This window comes from Lissotriton vulgaris, chromosome 4_1 (genome assembly GCF_964263255.1).
Source record: "Lissotriton vulgaris chromosome 4_1, aLisVul1.2, whole genome shotgun sequence".
Lineage (NCBI taxonomy): Eukaryota > Metazoa > Chordata > Amphibia > Caudata > Salamandridae > Lissotriton > Lissotriton vulgaris.
The window spans coordinates 1,278,815,017-1,278,838,542 of NC_141691.1; the positions used below are offsets into that span (position 1 = coordinate 1,278,815,017).

General features: G+C 42.9%; 1 pseudogene; it reads left to right on the forward strand.

The window, feature by feature from the left end:
• Nucleotides 1-2,907: 2,907 nt before the first annotated feature.
• On the forward strand, nt 2,908-3,270 carry LOC147723131 (cytochrome c oxidase assembly protein COX16 homolog, mitochondrial pseudogene; annotated as a pseudogene).
• Nucleotides 3,271-23,526: the final 20,256 nt, after the last annotated feature.

Genomic DNA, 23,526 nt, shown 5'->3' on the forward strand with positions numbered 1-23,526 from the left:
CTCGTGTGGTAACAGATCCACCAGGAGCTCCAGGAATCTTCTTCTAAAACCACAAAGATTTGCCAAGAAAAAAACATGGAATCGCTCCTTTTCAGGAATGGCCCCAGGATCTGGAATCCTTTACCCCAGAAATGAGACAGAACCCCTCTACTGTCTCTTCCAAAAAAGAAGTGAAATCTATTCTTAAGGCTGTGTTTACATGAACAATTTTTTTATCCGGGTTTTAGTTACTACTTTCGAATGGACCTCTCTCAACAAGAATTTAACTCTTTTCTTAGGGCTAAATGTTTCTAAAAACTATGTATATAACCTTGTAATATATCTATTAGCTGTTTTTAGCTATTACTGTGTAATAGACTTCACTAATATATTTTCTGCTATCTTTTTATCTGTTCCTTAAATCTTTCCTGTAAAGCGCTCTGATACCCGCAAGGTTCTTTTCGCGCTATATAAACTTTCAAAATAAATAAATAAATACTACTAACCCGTAGACCGTGGCTGGAATTCTTCCACGGTGCGGGTGATTTATGACTGGGCATGATCAGGACGGCGCCCAGTCATCCTCCGCACCTGCCCACCGCGACGTCGGCCGGCCGGGGGCAGTCCGACGCACGCAAAGGGTTAAAGAGTGATATCATTTCTATCATATATTATGTGGGTACCTGAGTGACTGTTTGAATGTGTGAGTGAGTGTTTGGGTGGCTGTATGGGTAGATAAGTGAGCGTGTGAATAGCTGTATGGGTAAATAAGTGGGTGTGAGTAGCTGAATGGGGAAGTGGGTGGCTGTGTGGGTAGTATTGGTGAGTGAGTGAGTATGTGAGTGTCTATATAGGTGAGTGACTGGCCCTGTGAGTGGCTATATGGGTGGATGTTTGGATGTGTGAGTGGCTGTGTGGTGAGTGAGTGGGTGTCTGAATAGATGTGACTGAGTAACTGTGTGAGTGACTGTATGGGTGAGTGACTGGGTGGTTAAGTGGCTGTATGGGTGAATGAGGCACTGTTTGAGTGGGTGCTTGGTTAAGTGAGTTGGTGTGCGAGTGGTTGTAATGGAGAGAAAGTGTCTGTGTGAATGGCTGTATGGGTGAGTGCGTAGATGCCAGAATGATTGTATGGATATGGGAAAGGGTAGGTAAGTGGTTGTGTGGGGATGTGTTAGTGAGTGTGTGAGTGCTTGTATGGATGAGTAAATGGTTGTGTTGAGAGGCTGTTTGGGTAAGTGAGTAGGTGTGCGAGTGCCTGTATTCGTGAATAAGTGGGTGCATAAGTAACAGTACGGTTGAGTGTGTGGTTCTACAAGTGCAAGTATGAGTGAGTGATTGAATATGTGAGTGTCTCAATGAATAAGTGAGTGGTTGTATGGGTCTGTGAATGGGTATCTGAGTGGGTCATGTGAATGTGTTATTTGGTGTATTAGAGGTTATATAGGGGTGTGAGTGGAAGTTGGAGTGGTTCTGTAAATGATGTCATTAGTTATGTTACTGACCATGTGATAAGTGATGTAATGTTAATGTTAATGGTGCTTATAAAGCGCAAACAATCATCCTGAGTAGGATATCACGGTGCTATAGTATCAGTAAAAGGTGGTAAGCAAATAACAGAGTCGTTCTTTTAGTCCGACTTGCGGAAGAGAAATGTTTTCAATTGCTTCCTGAAGGAAAGGTGACAGTCCGTCAGTCTGAGAATCAGGGGCAGCTCGTTTCAGCTGGTTGCTGCCAGGTGGGAGAAGGCCCGTCCACCCATCCTAGCTGTCTTCACACGGGTAGTTCTTGCTCTCGCTGTTGTTTGAGAGCGTAAGTTCTTGGATGGTGCATAGAATTTGATTTTGTTTTTTAAAATATGTGGGCCTGTGTTGTGCAGTGCTCTATGCGTTATGCACAGTAGTTTAAAGGTAGCTCTTTGTCTCATTGGCAGCCAGTGGAGCCAGTGGAGCTCTCTCATGCAACTCTTGGCTGGGTCGTATTTCCTTTTGTTGCAAATTGCCTTTGCCGCAGCGTTCTGTACAACCTGTAATTTGGCACAGAGATAGTCAGCCATTGCCCCGAACAGGGAGTTTCCATAGTCCAGCCTACTCATCAGTAGGGACTGGACTAGGATCTTTCTGCACTAAGTAGGAATCCATGGAAAGACTCTTCTGAGCATTTTCAATAATGTAAAGCCTTTACCACAGATTATTGATACATGGGTTTTCATTGACAGAGTGTTGTCCAGAGTCACACCTAAATTCTTTGCTGTCGTTGTCGGGCTGGGAGGGGTACCCAAGGTTATGGGCCACCAGCTGCTGTCCCATAACTGTATGTGTCTGCCGAACAGGAGTATTTCGGACTTATCTGCGTTTAGCTTTAGGCAGTGACTATGCATCCAGTTAGCTAGTTCAGTGAGGCAGTTTAGTAGCCTATCCTTTGGGTCATCTTCCTCACCTATATAATCATCAGCTGGGTGTCGTCTGCATAAGAACAGATATCGACACCCCACTTTCTTCCTATTTCAGCCAACGAGGAGACAAACACATTGAACAGTGTTGGGCTCAATGAGGCCCCTTGTGGGACACATGCTTGATGTTCCGGGGAGGGGATGAGAAGTCGCCCATGTGTACTGATTGTGTTCTGTCCTGCATAAAAGATCGCAGCCACCCTAATGCTTTTTCCCGGATGCCTTTTGCTGCAAGGATTTCCAGTAACCGATTGTGTGGTCCTATTAAGTGAATTGCCAGGGCATAAGTTATAGTTAGCTCAGGTAACTATAACTGCTGAATTTCTATGGTTTTGTAAGAGCCTAACTGTAAGGTCCCTGTAACCTTTGTGTTTTTTAGTGAGGTTCTGACCGGAGGCTTTTTAATTCTATTCCTTAGCTATAATGTCCCTGTAACCTTTGGGCTTTTAGTGAAATTGAAGGTTTTATATAGGTTGCGGACCGGAGATCTCAATTTGACTTACTGCTCATGGTTGCGGACTTGAGATCTCAATTTGGCTTACGAGGTGTTCCTCTCGTCTCCCTGGAAGCCTAATTAGCTGGCAGACATGTTTGCTGGGGTGCGGCACGCACTTCAAAAGAATAAGATGCTTTGACATTGTCTTCCTATGTTCTTACTCATTGTTGGTGGCTCCTTTGGCCTTCGGGAGTTCACTCAGATAAGATACGATGCCCAGAAGCTGCGAGGAAAGCTTGACCCGGCGCTGGAAGAGAAAGTCAGAAAGAAGAGTGTTTCTATAGAATCGGAGTACGACAAACTGAAGGACTCCAGTTTTTCGGAGTGGCAGAACATCAGATAAGATGCCACTAACTTTTGTTTTTCTCAGTTAACTGCTGAGGTTTTTTCATCTTTATGTCTTTGTGCATATGTGTGTGGTAGTAGCTGTGTCACTGACTGGGTCACTATCAAAATGCACCAGCTCCTTTAACAGAAAGAGTGCAGATTTGTACACAAAATATCTACCCAAATTGGGAAGTTTAGAGTGGTTAATTAGTAGGTGTTACCTCCTTGGTTAAATGGACAGTATTTATTCAGCAGTACAGCTATGTAATGGTGTAGAAGGAAATGACAATAGTGGCCTTCTGTATGTTTTTGTAGGGGTGTATCTTGCTCAAAAAGATTGTGATGGTGTAGCCAACTACTTACCTTAAAATACATTATTTTTGTGGGATGTAACACTACAAACTTACACTCAGGTTGCTATGTCCATGGTGTTTTGGCACTGTGATTTTTTCTTACCTGTCTTTATACAGGCAATTCTCATAATATGAGTGTTATTTTAGTAAAGACCAGTAGAGTACGAAGATGTAAATATACACCAAACAATTTTTCTTCCTTTTAAATATATAAATAAAGTGCTTTTTGCTTGGTGGAGTCGTGGTCATGTCACTCATCATCAAGAACACAACAAATGTGGCAGGATGAGCATTGTGGGATGTTTTGGTATGCTGCCCATTATCTTGGCAAGCATGGATGGTTGTGAGGTATGTACCTTATTATGTTGCTTAAATGTATGCTATTTTGTTTTTAATTAGGAGGCACGCCCCGTCATGACCTGTCGCAGTGGGTACTCAACCCAGTGTAATTTTTATAGTAGTAACGTATATAGGCATTTTAAAGGTTTAGTTTAAGGTAAGAGGATTAGTACTATGGTAAGGAAAATATTATAAAAAATAGGTAAAACATTTTAATGGCCATTTTAATAGTTTTTAGGGTGTCACAATGCCGTCATGCACCGTCGTGCTGGGGATGCAACTCTGGCATTTTTTTTACAGTACTAAAACACATATATAGACACTTTTAAGGTTTTCTTCAAGTAAAGAGGTTCCCTAATGGACTGAAAACAATAGTTTAAAGCATTATATGAAGTCGCAACATGCCGGAGCCGCACTGGCGAAGTACGTCCCATGTGACACAGAAACAAAAAGATGCGATAAGTTACAGACCTTACTGTCATGAATACAGGAAGGTCCCATCCCTTTCCTCCATGTGTTAGGACTAGCTGTGAGTTTTCACACTTTCTATAGGCAGTCACAATTTTGTGTTTTGGATTGGTGTTTTTGTTTGTTTTTTCCAAGCTATTGTGGATGGCATCTGCTCCAGAAAATCTAGGAGAGCAAAAAGAGAATGGTTGAAGGAAGAGGAAGAGATTCCAATAAAAAGAAAGGAAAGTATTGTTTTTTTCTATTCTGGAAGGTGAAAAAAAGTAAACACGCAGAAAGTGACGTGCACTATCTGTCAAAAAGTTCTGTCATGAGGCAGCATAAAAAATGACTATTGTGGTACATCTAGCATGTACAAGCATTTAAGAACCATCCAAGCGACTCATCTGGCTAGAGCTTAAATACAAAGATTAAAAAGCCAGCAAGGAAGTTCTGCTGGGGCAGAAGGAGAAGCAGGAACATCATCTGCAGCTGGAGTGTTCCAAACATTCTCCCAGAGTTTGGGAAAGTTGGTATTTTGTGCCCAAGGTGCAGAATAATCTTTAGTGTAGGCAAACAAGCTGTTTCTACTCTTTTGCAAATTATTAATGCACACAATTGTTAATTTTATTTGAATGAGCTGAGCACTTTTTGTTTTTATGCACTTGTTGTCCCAAAGGGCGTTTCCATTTTTTCTCAAGAAATAAAATGGAAACAAATAAAATCCCCAAAAATATTTTTAAAAAAGTTTTTTGTTGGAATTTAAGAAAGAAATTGTGTGACTGGTCGCATGAGTGGGTGTATGTATAAACAGTGGGCGCATGAGTGCCTATTTGAGTGACTAAGAGGGTGCTACGTGGCTGTGTGACTGAGTGAGTGGGTGTGTTAGTGGTTGCAAGAGTCACTAATGGGTTGTGTGAGTGGCTGCCCAAGTCCACTGAGTGTGTAGTAGATTACCTGTATCAGTGAGTTAGTGCATCTGTCAGCGACTGTATAGGAGAATGACTGGGTACATGAGAGGTGCGTGGATATGAATCTGTATGAATGCTTGTATGGGGGAGTATCTGTTTTGATTCCTTTATGTATAACAGAAAGGGTGCATGAGTGCCTATATCAGTGAGTGAGACGATGCAGTAGTGCCTGAATGAGTGACTCAGTGGCTGTGTAACTGCCTATATGGGTGAGTGAACAGGTGTATGACTGGGTGTATAGATAAGTGAGTGGATGTGTGAGTACCTGTATGAGCGAGTTAGAATCTGTTTCCAGACTTCATGAAAGCAGCAATCAATTTCATGGGACTTTCCTAGTAACCCTAGCTGGTAAAAGAATTTGGTGGGAAGATATATCTACAGCCGAGTCTGAGGGCAAACTTTCTTTTTAATTGTGCTTATCCTGTGCATTTTACTGGGATTGCAACCTTCAGTGCTCTGGGACATTGTGCCGATTTGGGGCAGCAGCTGAACATCCTGAGCGGGACTGCGAGGACCAGCAGTCATAGCGCGCTCTTCACCGCCGCAGCTGGGGCCTCTTCTCGCCCTCCACCTCCCAGCAGCTTAAAACGACTCGCTGCCCCCGCTCTGCGGGAGCCGCTCGCAGCCGAGTCTGAGGGCAAACTTGCTTTTTAATTGTGCTTATCCTGTGCATTTTACTGGAATTGCCACCGTCAGTGCTCTGGGACATTGAGCCGATTTGGGGCAGCAGCTGAACATCCTGAGTGGGACTGCGAGGACCAGCAGTCATAGTGCGCTCTTCACCTCCAGAGCTGGGGCCTCTTCCCGCCCTCCATCTTCCTGTATATATTTGCACCTACTTCCGCGTTTCGCGGGACGCGCGCGGGCGGTTGCCGGGCTAAGCCCGGGCAAAGGATGGGACGTCTGTGGCCGTCTGGGGCTGACCAAGGCTGGGCTGGGCCACCCTACTAACATTTGTCCTGGGACACTTGAAGTAAGAACACTGTATTTTGTAATTAGCTTGTGATTTTGCTTAACTAGCTGTTCTATCTATAGCCCGCGTTTATAGCGTAATTCTTACTCGCACTAAGCTGCGATGTCCATTTAAGAACTTTCATACCCCCGCTTTATTTGCTGCTCCTGAACTCTGTCTCACCGTGGAAGTTATTAAAGGGAGCATGAGTTTACGTAGCAGTACAGGAAGGTCTTCCTTTGTGAGTGATTCAGTCAGGGGGACCTTAGACAGTTTTATTACCAGGGCTCAACAAACAATTGCTACTGGGTCCCCTCTCCCTAATAAGCGTCGAAGAGAAAACCTGGAAAAAATTGATCTGCCACCCGAGGCTGTACCCTACGTTGCGGTCTTGACTGGGGTCCTGGAATTAGTGGAGGAAATAACAGAGAACCATCAGCAGTTAAAAAACAAAGTGATACATTGGCTGAGTAAAAATAGACCTTTACCTCCAAACATTAATGGAGAAATCCTCAATGTAAGGCGACTGGGTTGGGTGGGGAATTGTCCAAAGGATTGAAGGGGGGACGTCATCATCGTTAATTTTAGGGACCGAAGAGTAGTAAGACACATTTTTGACTGGTATATCGTGGGAGGTAGGGAAGACATTTCCACACATGATCTAAGCTATTTTTACCCACAATCATTGCTGGCACATCCTTTAAGATCCCGGGCCCCAAATGTGCCTAGTACATAATGTTTTGGTTTTAACGTCCTCACCTTTAATCACTTCTCGATGCTTTCTGGGCTGGAAGAAGTTGATTGACTTCACAACCAGGTCATTGGGGACAACTTTAATCTAAAACAGTCCCTAACTCCAGAACTTCCATCACTTTGTACGGCAGGTAATCAATCTAACCCAGCGCGGGTCGATACCTTTTTACTGGAATTAATTTGCACAGAAACTGTGAGAGGTAGTGTTGTAACCGGCGATAAAGTTTTTACGCTTTTGGGCGCCGTTCCTTCCACCACTGCCCCAGAAAATATGGTGGAACTTGGTATGACCGACGATCTACAGATAGTTCGGTCTACCACACCTTTGGACAATATTTTAGCCACTGAACGCCCCTTGATAAAGTTTCTTTTTTGGAATATAGCCGGCCTCCGTCCCAAGGTAGAAGAGGGTACTGGATTGAATTTTCTTCAGAACCATAACATAATTTGTCTCCAGGAGACTTGGTCTACCAATGAAATCCACCTGGTTGGCTATAAAACCTATTTTTCACCTGCACTAGCTGTAGCATCTGGTAGGGCTAAAGGTGGTTTAAGTATATTTATAGCAAACACAATAGGGGGGGTGAAAATAACATCAGTAGAACTGGAAGTAAACTACCAGTTACTCACTCTCTGCTTTAATAGCAAGGACACTGTCCTTCTGCAAAATTTCTATAATAACCTATCAGAAGGAGAGTTGCTGAAGGTTCTGTGTAGATTGCGCCATAAATTATCCTCTCTGACAAAGGGTTTTTGGGGTAGGGCAGAGGCAATTATTATCTCAGGGGGGGGGATTTCAATCAACACCCATGTCAACATAGCACCAGTAACCTGTGCGGGATAGTGGATGAAAATGAAGAACCCATACCCCACTTCCTCCATTCAAGTCCTGGAAACTATTTAAATGAAATCCTCTCCGACCTGGACCTTGTAATTGCTAATAAAATGAATGATATCGGCCAGCAGTTAAACATAACATTTCTTGGGAGGGGGAGTCAGACTACGATAGATTTCATCTTGATTTAAAAATTGTTGGCCAATCGTGTTATTAGCTTTGCTACATTGATTAACACTTTAAGTGATCACTGTGCCCTTAGCCTACAATGTCGCTCATTTTACCACCAAACTAGGCAAACTATAGCTAGGTCACTGAGACAAAATGCTCTGCATTTGGATAGAATAAATGGATTTTCCATAAAATGGGAGAAAGTCGACCCCTTAGATATAACAAAGAAATTTATAAAAACAGCTTACTCCTCAATTGCCAAATGCTTAGATCTGTCAGTTCCAAATGAGGAAGTTTTCAGCAATTTTAAGGTGATTTTAAAAACAATAAACAAATTACTTCTGGTTAAATAAAAAAATAGCCAACCGAAGAGAGTAGGGTGGTTCAATCACAGATGTACGGCAGCACATTTTAAATTAAAAATAGCACTACAAAAAACTAACAGAGTGGCACAAGAAATAGCAAACCTTAGGAGGGATTATAACATTGCATTAAATGAGAGGAAAACTGAATTAAAACAGGCTCTATGGGATCAGCTACACAAAAGTTGCACCGATAAAAACAGTGCAGCGTTCTGGACAGTGATTAAATCCCCTTTTTTAGCTGATCTTAAAAATTTGCCCACCTTAGACGTGGCCATTGATGAATCAGTATAGGTGGCACATTTTACAAAGATCTTTGAGAAAGGTTCAGCTGACACGGGAGGAGATTCAGGTTCTACTATCATCCTCCCCGAATTGAGTTACCCAATTACACTAGAATTTACCATCAATGAGGTACTCCAGGCCCTAAAAGCAAGTGAAAACGGCAAGGCACCTGGCCCAGATGGGGTTCCTATAGATCTATTCAAATCTTATTTGGATTTATGGGCCCCAATGCTGACTAGGGTATTTAAGGCAGTGACGGAGGTGGGTTTGCTGGACTCCTGGACTAAATCAATCATGGTCCCTATCTTCAAGACCGCCAGGAGGTATCTTGCTATCGTCCGATCTCACTGCTGGATTCCCTGGGTAAAGTGGCAGGTAGAGTTGTCCTTGAGCGTCTCCAGCGGTGGGCGCATGATGGCACGGTCTTCACGGACCTCCAATTTGGGTTTCGGGAGGGACTCAGAACAACCGAACAAACCCTAAACCTGACCATGTTATTGGGTAAATACGTATGTGCGAAGCTGGGCAGATTGTACATGGTATACGTCAATCTGTCTGCAGCTTTCGACTGCGTTTCCCATGCTAAACTCTGGTCTGTACTAATAGCAATGGGGGTTGACTCACCATTGGTGGATTTTTTGCGAGAACTATACTCCAATGCCTCAGCTAGGATGAGGTTCGGGGTAAAGGGTGAGTTGTCTGCACAAATTTAGAGTAGAGCGAGGAGTTCGGCAAGGTTGTGTCCTGGCCCCCTTACTGTTCACACTTTATACCAATGGCCTGGAGACGGCCATGTTGAAGGGGGGCCAGGATCTTCCACAAATAAAAAAACGCCCGATACCCGCTCTGCTCTACGCGGATGACGCTGTGATACTGGCGCGCACCCCTCGTGAACTCCAGAAGGCGCTGGATGGATACTCAGAATTCATGGAAAAGCTGGATTTACATATAAACATTAAAAAACCTATGTAATGATAGCAGGACCAGCGAAAATAGTGGTAAAAGACATTTATCTAACAAGGAGAAACTTGCAACCACAGATCAATACCCATACCTGGGAATTATTATTGATCAAAAATTAAACTGGAAACCCGCGATTGAGTCCAGAAAACTCCATCTCATAAGAGCCATTACAGCCCTCATAAACTTTTCTCAAAAATTGGGCAAGAGGCCGCCTGTGGAATTGCTAAAGATCTATAGAGCCAAATGCAGGCAATAGCCCTATACGGAGCTGGAGTATGGGGGTATGCAAACACCAGTGCTTTACAAGTGGCTGAGAATGCCTTTTTAAGATTCCTATTAGCGGTACCAAAGAGTGTGTCCACTTTCTCATGCCATGTGGAATTGGGATTCCCTATTTATTAGACCTAGTCAAAATTCAACCACTTCTTCTTTGGCATCGAATTTGGTCGTCAGAAAAAAATGTGTTTACACAACAAATAATTGCAGACAGTATGTCCCTGGATTATTCACATAAAATCGGATGGCTGTCCTATATAAAAAACTTTCTGAATGATTTAGGACTAGGAAAACATTATTTATGTTTGATCCGGGAAATATCGAGGAATACATTAAAAGCGATCTCCCTTATTCATTTAGAAGAATTACGAATTACTAAAGAAGCTATTAAAACTTCTGTCCAACACTCTATGGCGGTCTAAACTACTTTTTTAATCCAGCCATATTTGACTTATGATTTTACTATTTTTGAGAGATTTCTGCTGACTAGGTTCAGGCTAAATCTCTTTCACCTTTTGGCTGCCTTCCCAATGAGAAATAATTGGGACCCAGTATTACCATCCTGCCCGTTTGATGAGATCTCTACTCAGGCAACCATTCGCACCTTCTTCTTCTGCTAATTTTATAACGAGCATAGAAAGATCGGGCTGCTCCCCTTGCTAAAACCTATGGGCATCAGAAGATGCCGCCCAGCCTTGTTACATTTGCAGTTTTTCGAGGAGGAATGGACATCGAAGTACATAGTTAAATTCTTGAAATGTATTTTTAGACATAGGCTGAATTTGTAAAAAAAAAAATGTATTCAATCGCTCTGATAAAGTAGAACTCCGATGTATTATGTGAAACGCTGAGGGTTTCCCTATGCCGCCTTTTTGATAATGTAAATGTATTGAACTGTAAACTTTTTTTACATTAATCGCGAATCGATGATTTTTATCTGTGAAATTGCTTTTATGGTTTTTTACACCTGTCAAAAAAACGAATAAAGAAATAATGAATGAGTGGTGCGTGGGAATGAATCTGTATGGATGCTTGTAGAGGGGAGTATCTGTTTTGATTCCTTTATGTATAACAGAAAGGGTGCATGAGTGCCTATATCAGTGAGTGAGACGATGCAATAGTACCTGAATGACTTACTCAGCGGCTGTGTAACTGCATATATGGGTGAGTGAAAAGGTATATGACTGGGTATATAGATAAGTGAGTGGATATGTGAGTACCTGTATGAGCGAGTTAGAATCTGTTTCCAGACTTCATGAAAGCAGCAATCAATTTCATGGGACTTTCCTAGTAACCCTAGCTGGTAAAAGAATTTGGTGGGAAGATATATCTACTGCTTTTTATACACGAAGACTCGGTGCTTGATTATGTCAAAGACATGTCTGTAGCACTAGATGTATATTGATACATCTAGATACATATCACTCCAAAACCAGTTGTAAATGAAAAAGTATAGAAATATCAGTTAGTATTTGATTTACAGAATTCCCAAAACATAAAAGTATAGATTGCTCATGCTGTAGCAGTACATCGGAGTAATGCAAAATATTTTGTTTTCCCTATTTACTGCTCTCAACTTTCATACTTTTACACCATAAGGGATGTGCTATGTGAAATGAAGCTTCATCCTTGAGAAGTAGGGAAAAACCAACTATATGAATTGAAGAAAAACAACATTACTGCAAATAAGTGACACTATGCATTGCACTTACTACAATTTGCTGAACTGTTGTTTTACCTACACCTACTATATCAATATAAACAAATGTACCTTAAATCTTCCCCCTTTATTATTATACCTGGTACACAGCTACTATAAAAAGTAAACCACAGTTGAATGTTGGACATCTTTTTCAAACTATGACCCTATTAGGCCAATTAATAAGTTAAGCAATGATCAGTCATGTAGATAAAATACATTATATTACTTTTCTATCATGAAATAGTACATAGAAGTTTGGATGAAGAAAGAAGATGTGACAAGTCGGTAAAGGTAGTTTTGGTTTCAATTGAAGGTTGCTGTATTTCCATTATGAATGAATGAATGAATATCGTCTTGTACCGCGCAACTTAGCCCAAGGGCAACAAGGCTCCTAAAGATCGTACAGCTTGTATTTCTTCTAGAGCAAGACTACAGATAGGCCTCTGCAAAGAGCCACGTTTTCAATGCTTTACGAAAGAGCATGATGGAAGATTGTCCTGCCAATTCAGCCGGGTGTTCCACAGCTTAGGGACCAGGGAGGAGAAAGCTCTCCCTCCCCACCTTACTTTACAAAAGCGAGGAACTGGCAAAAGGTTTTTATTGGAGGAGCGGAGGGCTCTACTGGGAAAGTAAGGATGTAAAAGGGACTTAATGCCTTCTGGGCCTGAGCCATATAGGGCCACATAGGCAAGGCAAAGAATCTTAAACGAGATCCTAGACTGGATGGGCAGCCAATGCAGGTTCTTCCTAGCCAGAGAGGCTGGCGAAAGTCTAGGAAGGTTGAGAATCAGCCTGGCTTCTGCATTTTGCACTATCTGTAGTCGCTGAATGAGACACTTATTGATGCCTGAGTAAAGCGCATTACAGAAATCTAGTCTCGAGGAGACGAGAGCCACCGTTCCTGCTTCCGAGCTTCAGGACAAAAGTAGTTAGCGATCTTTCTCAGGACTCCCATGATCCCACAGCATGTAGAAACCGTCCTACTGACCTGATGGTCAAAGGAGAGCATGGAATCTATCAGCACACCCAGATTCTTGGCAGATTGAGAGGGAAGGGGACACACCCTGAGAGACGGTGGCCACCAGTCACTTGAACAGATGTCCTGGTTATCCCCGAAAATCAGAACCTCCGTTTTCTCTCCGTTCAACTTCAGGGAGTTCTGAATCATCCATAGCGAGACTACTTCTATGCAGTTCCTGAAGTTAAGAGCAGAGATACTCACAGATTGAGAGAGGGAAACAATGATTTGGATGTCGTCAGCATATGACAACACCTCTAACCCAAAAGATCTTACTAACCTGGCAAGTGGGGCCACATAGATATTAAAAAGTGTGGGGCTCAGGGACGATCCCTGAGGAACCCCACACTGCACAGGTTTGGAGGGGAAAGGAATTCGCCCAGCTTCACCCTCTGTTCCCTTTGGTTAAGGAAAGAGGTCAGGAGGTTTAAAGCTGGGCCTCCAAATCCAATCTCCCGAAGCTGCGCTACCAGGACATAGGGAGACAGAGTGTTGAAAGCTGCCGTAAGATCGAGTAGGACCATAAGGGTAGTCTGGCCCATGTCGACCTTTGCTCGGATGTTATTGATAACCACCGTGAGGGCGGATTCGGTACTATGAGCTCTTCGAAAACCGTGTTGAGAAGAGTCCAGCAGACTAGAGTCATCCAAAAAGATGTTTAAATGCTGGTTAAGGTGGGACTCAAGCATTTTTGCTGGTGCGGGTAACAGGGATATTGGGCGGAAGTTCTTTAGGACCCCAGGGTCCAAAGTAGCCTATTACAAGAGGGGTTTAACAACCGCCATTTTCCAGGAGAGGGGGAAATTTCCTTCCATGATTGTAAGGTTCACCACCTCTAACAGGGGAGGAATAACCACCTCCCTACACTCCTTAAGTATTTTAAGAGGGCACAGATCCAGGGGGGAGCCATTAAGTCTTTAATTAGAGAGTGTCGTATCCACGTGTTACATTAACTCCTTTGTGGAAGATAAAAGACTCTTGAATTTTGGAGAACTTATTGAAGACATCACCCCTGATAGGCTGAATGATGACAAAAACATTTATGATCCACGCAGAAGAAACACAGTACGTTACTTTTTCCCAAAAATACTACTTAGAACTTTGGTTGAAGAAACAAGAGGTAAGATTTTGGTAGCTGGAAAGGCAGTTTTTGTTTACATTTAAGTTGCTGTGATTGCATTTTGTCCATCCACATTCACACTTTAAATAGACAGTGTAGTGTCCAGATGGTACAATTACTCCTTTGTGAAATATAATAGCTATATTAGTATAAGTTCTTCCAGAAATGTATATTTGTCCAGTGTTAAAGTTTATAATTTCAGTTCCAGTTAAAATCCAACTGCTCTGCATCATTGTAACATTAATGTAAGGTATTTGCCACTTCTTTGCAGATGCAACCTTGACATAACATCTGATCTACAATTTGGGCAGGACATATTCTGGTTTGCGTTTATAATCAATCTGTGAAAAGGTACAGTGTTCCAATATGGTATTGTTAAGTAGAGAAATTACTCTGTATTTATTTGATTGGTGGATGTAAATGAGCAATCTTCATAGTCATGGTTCCAATTGTAAGTCCAAATAAGTCATCAATATGAGCTTCTTCTTCTAGTACTCAAAGCATGGCCATTATAAATTGTTGCACTTCTTGTAGAAAGCTGCAAGTAAATATTAGTGATCCACTAACTTCATATATCTAAAAGGGCTCGAATGCCTGAAGCAGAATGTATTACAGACATTACTTAGTAAACGTGAGAGCAAATCATTCAATGCAAAACATATCTCTTATCTGGTTTTCCTTCAGTTTGATGTGCACAATGTGATATATGAAACAGTACATTGAGAAGAACATTTGCATAGCAGTTGGCACTGAACTGTTTTCCAAGTGATATCCTACAATATCTCCCTCATTTTCCAGTTTTTAATTCTTAACACCTTCTAGCTTGTGCTGGTTTGCTTTCTTTTCTTGATCATCACTCAGTTGTTTTGTAAGGTTCTGCTTTGGACAGATTACCTATTTCTCATAGATAGGGTACTTACCTAAATGAGGAGTGTATGGATTTCTTAACTGATTGTACTCTCTTACACAGCTTGCATCTGCACTAACTTTCTTATCATCAAATTCAATTAAAACAAACCTGGCAAAGTTCTAACTTGGGACAATGCTACATATGGCATACCTCTTAAAAACTGTACTTCCAATATTAATAAAGACTGTGTCTACACTGAAACCTTGAGTTTTAAGGATAATTACAGTATATAGGTATATACTAGTGAGACTGGAAACTGTTGCTGTAGCACATATAAATTCTTAACAAGCAAAAAAAGTACAATACATCGACCAATCTACTTCACACCATATGTCGGACCAAATTGTATTGCTATGTACTCAACCTCATCCCTATTTGGAAAACTAATAAAAGCAATAACTTTACTGAGCGTGGGCGTAAAATCCGTTTTGTTCGCAGAATTTGTGGATTTTTGGAAAATTTGCGGTCCCCGAATCCCGCAAATTTGCCCAAAAATCCGCAAATTCGCAAGCTGCAAATTATTTTGCTTGGTCGCGCTTGAAAAATACAATATTGCGCGCACGGCGTTGACTTACCGTGATTCTGAGTCCGCTGAGTTGTTTTTCTCCTGGTTTGCGTGTGCTGCGCCATTTTTGATCTTGCTGCGTGATCGTGCGAGAGTTTTTCGGACGCAATTACGTCATCGCGGTTCGCCATCTTGCACAGTGAGAGTTTGACAATGTGAGTACGTCATAAGGGCCCGCGATTACGCATTGCGGGAGTAAACAATGCCGAACACTGACTTCCGGCGGGCGATTTGAACAGCTCGCTTTCCCGAAATTGCAAAAATTGCAATTCTGCACAAGAAATCCACCGCAGGAAGCATAAACCTTCTGAAAAAGATGATTTTGATCAGAATAACTCCTCAGATTGACATTTGGCTGCACTTTTTGGTACAAGTAGTCCATTTTGGGGGGGGGAGGAAGTGCCCCAGAGTCTCCAACTTCCTGTTCCTGGCCAGCAGGCTCCTCCCAGTACTTTGTCCATGTCCTGGTCACTTTTGATTCGGATCTGGAGCTGGAAGGATTACTTTTTGTCGCTGCTGCTGGATATTTGTATTTGAGGACTTTTTGGACTTTGGAGTTTGGATCACTTTTGCATTTGAGATTTTACAAGTAAGTTGGTGTTGTTTGTTTGGGGCAATGCAGTTGCTGCAACTACGGTTTTAAAACTTTTTTCACAACTTAAAAAAAATATATATTGTGGGTAGCCACAGTATCCAGTAGGCCCAGGGTTAGTCATGGGTGCATGATACAACTGTTACTGTGATTTTTTTTTAAACTTATTTCAGATTTATGTCATGGAATTTTAGCTCACTGTTATATGTTGATTTCTTTTTTAATTTTGGGGTGCCTGTAAAGCCTCACTAGCCAGTAGGCCCAGGGGTAGCGAGTGGTGCATGGACCAAGTCTTTCTGTGGGGTGTCTTGAATTTAAACATCATTGAGGGCATGGATGGCATTGGATTGTGGTGATTTTTATGTGTTTTTCAACTTTTTGGGGTGTTGTTGGGGCCTGGCCATGTGGGTGGGGGCCATTTTGAGGCCTGGTGCAGGCAGGGCCTGGCCAAGTGGTGGGGGTTAAGGGGCCATTTTGAAGGCAGGCAGTGTGGTCAGACCTGCACCCAGTTTGCCTTGCTTTCATTCATTATGCCCAGGGGTACTCAGTGGTGCATGGACCAAGTCTTTCTGTGGGGTGTCTTGAATTTAAACATCATTGAGGGCATGGATGGCATTGGATTGTGGTGATGTTTGTGTGTTTTTCAACTTTTTGGGTGCTGTTGATGCCTGGCCATGTGGGTGGGGGCCATTTTGAGGGCTGGTCCAGGCAGGGCCTGGCAATGTGGCTGGGGGTAAAGGGCCCATTTTGAAGCCAGGCAGTGTGCTCAGGCCTGCACCCAACTGTGTAACGTAAAGCTGGCTAAAATGCTAGCGCTGGACCTTCTCCCTTTTTCTTTCGTGGAAGAGGTGGGTTTTCTAGAATTTGTGGCAACAGTCTGCCCTAAATGGAAGGTTCCTACCGGTCCTATTTAGCCAGAGTTGCGGTTTCAGCACTACATCAAGATATCCTGGAGGTGATTGGGGCAGCTTTGCAGAAGAGTGCTGTTCACACTATCCACCTGACAACAGACATCTGGACCAGTTGCCAAGCCCTTGATTACATGTGCATCACTGCACTCTGGGTCTCTTTTGCAGGGGTTAGAGACAAGACAAATGCAGGTGTTGACCCGGACACACTTTTTCAAGCTACTTGGAAACATGCAACATTAGCCATGTTTGCCATGGAGAAAACTCATACCACACCTAACCTTTTAGAGTAGTTTGATAGGAAGGTCTCTGAATGGCTGCATCCATGAAATTGCATAGTTGGTTATGTTTCCACAGATAATGGCAGTAAAATAGTTAAGGCCATGCAGCAAGGTGGCTATTTGGTGCACAGTATGAACATCGTGGTGCAAGATTTCTTGAAAAATGGAAACACAGTCAGCAAGTTACTGACCACCTGCCGAGGATTCTGCACACATTTCAGCCATTCTTTTAAGGACCGGAAGCAGCTGAGGAGCATTCAACATGAACATAGACTACCAGTCAAAGGACTCATCCAGGAGGTGGCAACACGTTGGAACTCAACCTTTTACATGCTTGAGCGCCTGTCTGAGCAGTGCATGGTAATCAATGGGTATGTCTTTTGACGGGGTTCTACTATGAAAGACATGAGGCTAGATTTGGAGGAATGGAAGCTAGTTGCAAGCCTGATAGACATGCTTCGTGCTTTTGAGATCTTCACGCGTGAAGTCAGCAGGGAGGACTGTTCTTTGGGCAAAGCTATCCCATTGTTGGTCATACTAGTGCACCAACTACAGGCGGTGTCTTCAACGTTCAGAGATGATGCTGAAAAGCAAGACGTATATCAGTTGGCGGAGAGGTTATTAAGCCACCTATTTGACAATGAAAGCCTTAAAAACATACATACAGAACAACATTACATTTGTGCCACTATTCTGCATCCACGGTACGAAAAAGCAGTGGCCAGCAAAGCATTCATTCCTTTTGATGAAGCAGCTGTTTCAAAGTACAAACATTGGCTAGCTGTGTCAGCCACTCGGTTCGAAAAAGATCGGCAGAAAATTCAAGGAGCCGGCAGAAGTCTAACTGAATCAGCAGGCCATCAGGCGTCAAGTTCCACTTCTGAATCTGTGGCCGAAGGGAGTCACTTTCCCTCACAGCTGTTAACGACACCAGCAGCAACCGTATCATCATCCTCACCTGCACCAGGCCCAGCCATAATATTGTCGGAAGCGGATTGGCTAACTCATCAAGGGTTTGCTCGTTGCAGTGCTGCAAAGGCCACAGATGGTACGCAAAGTGGAGCAACCGTGGAGAACCTTGAGTCGATGGTGCAGGCCTATCTGGCTGACCCAACAGAGGTCTTTGTTAATCAGAACCCATTGCTGTATTGGTATAGGAAAAGGCCTCTATGGCCACTGATCACCAACCTGGCTCTAAATTATTTGTCTTGCCCCCTCGCAAGCGTGTCTTCTGAATGTGTTTTCAGTGCTGCTGGGGCCATTGTAACTTCAAAAAGGACCCGCCTCTTGCCCAAAATGTGGAGAGGTTAACACTGATCAAGATGAATCAGCACTTCATACCACCAGATTACAAAATACGTGAATGCAAGCAGGAAGAAGAGGACACTGACTTATTATTTTTTTAAATCTTTTTTTATTAGAAATCAGGTGTATACAAAAAAGACTAAAACATTAAGAACAGATATAGCACTCAAGCACAAACAATTCATCATAAGAGAGAAAGCACGATTATCTCAATTCATCATAAATACCAATAGATACATCACTACAACAGGTAAGCAGCAAGATAATTAATATTTCAGAGCCTACATTCAAGCCGCCCTCCACCTTTTTAGAGGGGCACAAATATTTTGACCCAATTCCCTCATCTTCCTACCTCATCGGGAATATAGAGAAGCTTCCATTTTATGTATACCAAGCAATCTTGATAGCCACATCTGGAATGTAGGGGCCATCGAATCCTTCCAACGTGCATCTAAAAGAATTTTAAAAACTGATATACCAATAAATATGAATGCTTCCTCCTCCTTTTTTAAACTAAGTTTAAAATCAATCTCAATTATAATCAGGGCAGGGGATAGGGTGATTCTAATCCCTAGCAGCCGCTCCCAAAATTTTACAATCTCTAAGCCCAGGTCATTCAAAGCACTACATTCAGCAAACATATGAACTAGATTTGCTGGCCCGCAAGAGCATCTCGGGCACTTATCATCCTCTCTCTTCACCCACTCAAATAACTTAGCAGGGGTAAAGTAAAGCTTATACAATGTTTTGTAATGCTGTGCCCTGAGATTTGAGGATCGAAATAGGTTGTTTGCCGTCTGCAATGCTCTATCAAGATCCACATCCGGATCCCACAAAGTATGAGCCCAGGAGGTTTCTATCTTTTCCATATCGTGATGGAGTGTATCAGAGAGAGCGCCATAGACCCTGCCAATCCTAGTCCCCCCCCCCAAAAGATAATCAAAAATGTTCACTCTGCCTCCTGGACTAATCCGGGGTCTAATAGACATTAGGGTTTGAAAAATTTGCATATATTTAAATCTGTGCTTTGCATCTAATCCATATTTCTGTTGGAGCTCGACAAACCCCAATGGTGCAGCATCTAGCCATAGATCCCCAATCCTACTAATACCTTGCTCATTCCCGTCTAACCAACCTCGTCAGAGCTCAGGTGCGGGAAAAGTCTTGAGTTCCAGAGGGGAGTATACCAGTTAATTTTTTAAATGCCTAATGCCTTTTTCACCACTTTCCAAACCCCCCAGGCACTATCCAAAATCTTGTATCTTTTTTTATTATAATACCGCCCAATAGTAATTCATAAATAGACGGGGTGTAGGTGCTCACGGGATGGCTATTGGATGAGCTAGGGGTATTGCCCAACAGTATCGCCATTTGGCTAAATAAAGATGCTAGACAGCAGAACCTGATATTAGGGGCCCCCAAGCCTCCTCTATCTTGGGGCAAAACCAGAAATTTCAGGGATCTTCTTATCTTGCTGTACTCCCAGAAAAAGTTGCTAAATGCCGCTTCAATAGATTTCAACACCCTCTCCCCCAGTATGAGTGGGATTGAGCGAAACAGGTACAGCAGTTTCGGTAGCAGGATAGCAGGTACACAGACTCTGCAATATATCTGGGGGTTAAAATTAGTGCCTCAATGGCCTCCATAATTAAAGAAAATTATGAACCACTGGTTGTATCAATTGTATTGGAGTTAAAGAGGATTCATGTTATCCATTTATCCCTAATAGTGAGAATTAATGTGTTAAAAAAGAGGACACTGACTTAGGTGATGGAAGTTCTTCTCTGTTAGCTGACCTACTCCCGTCTCAATTCATAGAGTTTGAGGATGAGCTCTAATTCCCTGACACCCAGGCCTGAAAATGTCTTCCTTTTTTTGTCCTTATTCACTTTTATTCCTGTGTGTCTTTCTTTGTTTTGCAACTTTTACCACAACAAAACTCTCACAACAAGTCCATCAGCAGCACTGTCTTCATCTTATTTTCCTTATTGTTTTGAAGGTGCCGCAATCTGCATTCTTGAGGTTCACAAGTTCACAACTCAATCATGCTCCTCTATCCTCTTCCTCCAGACTCCACCTATCCATTTCCCTCTAGGCAGATGGATGGATTAGGAATAATGAAGAAACTTTGTTTTCATAGACGAGTCCCCTCAAGTGGGACTGAAATTACTGACTGACTACATGCTTGCTGATTGCTGACAGAGTTACTTCTGAAATTGACAGGAGAGGCTGCCCTGTGGGCCCTCACTTTCCGAAGAAGATGCGGACAAAAAGTAGAACAAGTAATGAATAATTGAGAAGATGGCATGCATTGGACAGCAATGGCTGTCTGGCTCTGATGAAACCAATTGCTGTTTGTTTTTTTTGTGCATGAAATGAATCATATGTCTTGTCTTAGTTATTTTTTAATCTTTTACACAGTATCATGTCTACTATTCTTTTTTTTTTTACCAAATTGTACTTTAAATTCAGGGGCCACTATGTTGCATTTTACAATATGCAAAATGTCCTTGGAGTGGACTCACTTGCCAATATACCATGATGATTGATTAAATAATATATATTTTTTCTTTACAGTCACTGACTGGGATGGATGGATCATCTGCGTCGATTTACGGAAGAACTATGGCCAATTCGTGAGTGGCAAACAGGTAAACCAGTCTACAACAACTACTACAGCAGAACTACATGTCTGTCTATTCGTGGTATGTAGTGGTCGAGGGTGAGGCAGTGTACGGTTGTTGTTATGCCAGGCAGAGTCCACTCCAGACTGCAGTTCATGTAAAATTGGGGCTATGTGGCTTGCTGCATACAATTAGATATGCTTTGTCTGTCTAACAAACAGCCTAGGTATGCTACATCAGGTTGCTTCACTCAGTGGTGCCTTCCTCGACCGTCTGCATGGCACTGCCTCAAGCTTGGGCCAAACATCCGTTATGTGTGTAAAATTTGCTGTTTTCCGTTTTTTCGCGAATCTCGTGAAATTACTGAAAAATCGCAAATTCTGGAGCGGAACGGATTTTTGGCCCATGCTTGCGCAGGGCCATGCAGACGGTCAAGGCAGGCACCACTGAGTGAAGCATCCTGATGTAGCATACCTAGGCTCTTTGACACAGACAGACAAAGCATATCTAGGGTTTAGGGTTCAGTGCGATTTACTAAGGTTTTTGGGTTTAAGTTGGTAGGGTACCCGCTGAGTCTAGGGCTTAGGGCCCAATGCAGGCTTGTTCATAATGATGTTGACAAGGTTTTAGGGGGTTTGGCGTTCTTTGGTCCAGAATTGGCAGAATTTTGGCCTTTTCTGGTGTTTTGCGGGCGTTTGTGTTTGGGTGAAAACTAAGTGAAAACTAGTCGTAGACCTTCTTCTTCTTCTTCTTCTTCTTCTTCTTCTTCTTGTACTTCAAAGAGCGCAGTTGTTCGATTTTGTTCTGCCTTGCTGAGATTCTTGGGAATCGCTGGAACAAGTGTCCAGGTAAGTTTCAAGAGGATCAAAGTAGTGGAAGTGCTGAAAAAAGCAATTTTTGGTGAACAGCGCAATTTGCCATGTTTTGAATATACCAGTATTGCATGTTTTTGGGGGGGCTCTTTGGGGGTGTTCTAGATTTGTGGGGGTGGGTCGGGGGTCTTGGAGCACTGCTGGGAAGGTCTAATTTTGATTGCAAGTGGTTTGAAATAAATCCATGGTAAAAAAGGGGGGTTTGGGCCTAGTTGCAGACAGCGTTTTGGTAAAATTTACACTTAGGCCTAGCAGTATTGCGTGTTTTTGGGGGGCTGTTTGGGGTGGTTCTAGGTTTTTGGGGGTGGGTTTTGGGGTCTGGGAGCACTGCTTGCACAGTCTAATTTTGATTGCATTTGTTTTTAAGAATATCCATGGAGGAAAAGTGGAGTTAGGGCCTAGCTGCAGAGCGCATTTGAAGTGATTTGGACTGGTAGGCTGAAAATTTTCTAAGTGTGAGTTTTTGCATTTTTGCTTTTTGCCTGGTTGGGGGTGTTCTACTTTTTTGCGGGTGGGTTGACGGGTTTGGGGGCATTGCTGGGAAGGTCTAATATCGAGCGCAAGTGGTTTGGGGAAAATCCATGGTGAAAAAGTTTTTCCGTTTTTGCTCACTTGCCTGTTTTAGGGGGGCTGTTTGGGCAGGTTGTAGGTTTGGTTTTTGGGGGTGGGTTTTGGGGTCTGGGAGCACTGCTGGCACAGTCTAATTTTTATTGCAAGTTGTTTGAAGGAAATCCATGTTGGGAAAGGGAAGTTAGGGCCTAGCTGCAGAGTGCGTTTGGAGTGATTTGGACTGGTAGACCGAAAAAATTTTAAGTGTCACATTTTCCATTTTTGCTTTTGGCCGGTTTGCGGGTGTTCTACCTTTTTGCGGGTGGATTGAGGGGTCTGGGGGCATTGCTGGGAAGGTCTAATATCGGGTGCAAGTGGTTTGGAGAAAATCCATGGTGAAAAAGTTTTTCCGTTTTTGCTCACTTGCCTGTTTTTGGGGGGCTGTTTGGGGGCGTTCTAGGTTTTTGGGGGTGGGTTTGGGGGTACGGGAGCACTGCTGGCACAGTCTAATTTTGATCGCAAGTGAATTGAAGGAAATCCATGGTTGGAAAGGGGAGTTAGGGCCTAGCTGCAGAGTGCGTTTCGAGTGATTTGACTGGCAGGCCAAATACTTTCTGTGTCACATTTTCCATTTTTGCTTTTGGCCTGTTTGGGGGTGTTCTACCTTTTTGCGGGTGGATTGAGGGGTCTGGGGGCATTGCTGGGAAGGTTTAATATCGGGCGCGAGTGGTTTGGAGAAAATCCATGGTGAAAAGTTTTTCCGTTTTTGCTCACTTGCCTGTTTTTGGGGGGCTGTTTGGGGGGAAACTAGATTTTTTGGGGGTGGGTTTTGGGGTCTGGGAGCACTGCTGGCACAGTCTAATTTTGAGTGCATTTGGTTTTAAGAAAATCCATGGTGGAAAAGTGGAGTTAGGGCCTAGCTGCAGAGCGCATTTGGACAGATTTGAAGGTAGGCCCTATATTTTCTAAGTGTGACTTTTTGCATTTTTGTTTTTTGCCTGTTTGGGGGTGTTCTACTTTTTTGCGGGTGGGTTGACGGGTCTGGGGGCATTGCTGGGAAGGTCTAATATGGGGCGCAAGTGGTTTAGAGAAAATCCATGGTGAAAAAGGGGGGTTAGG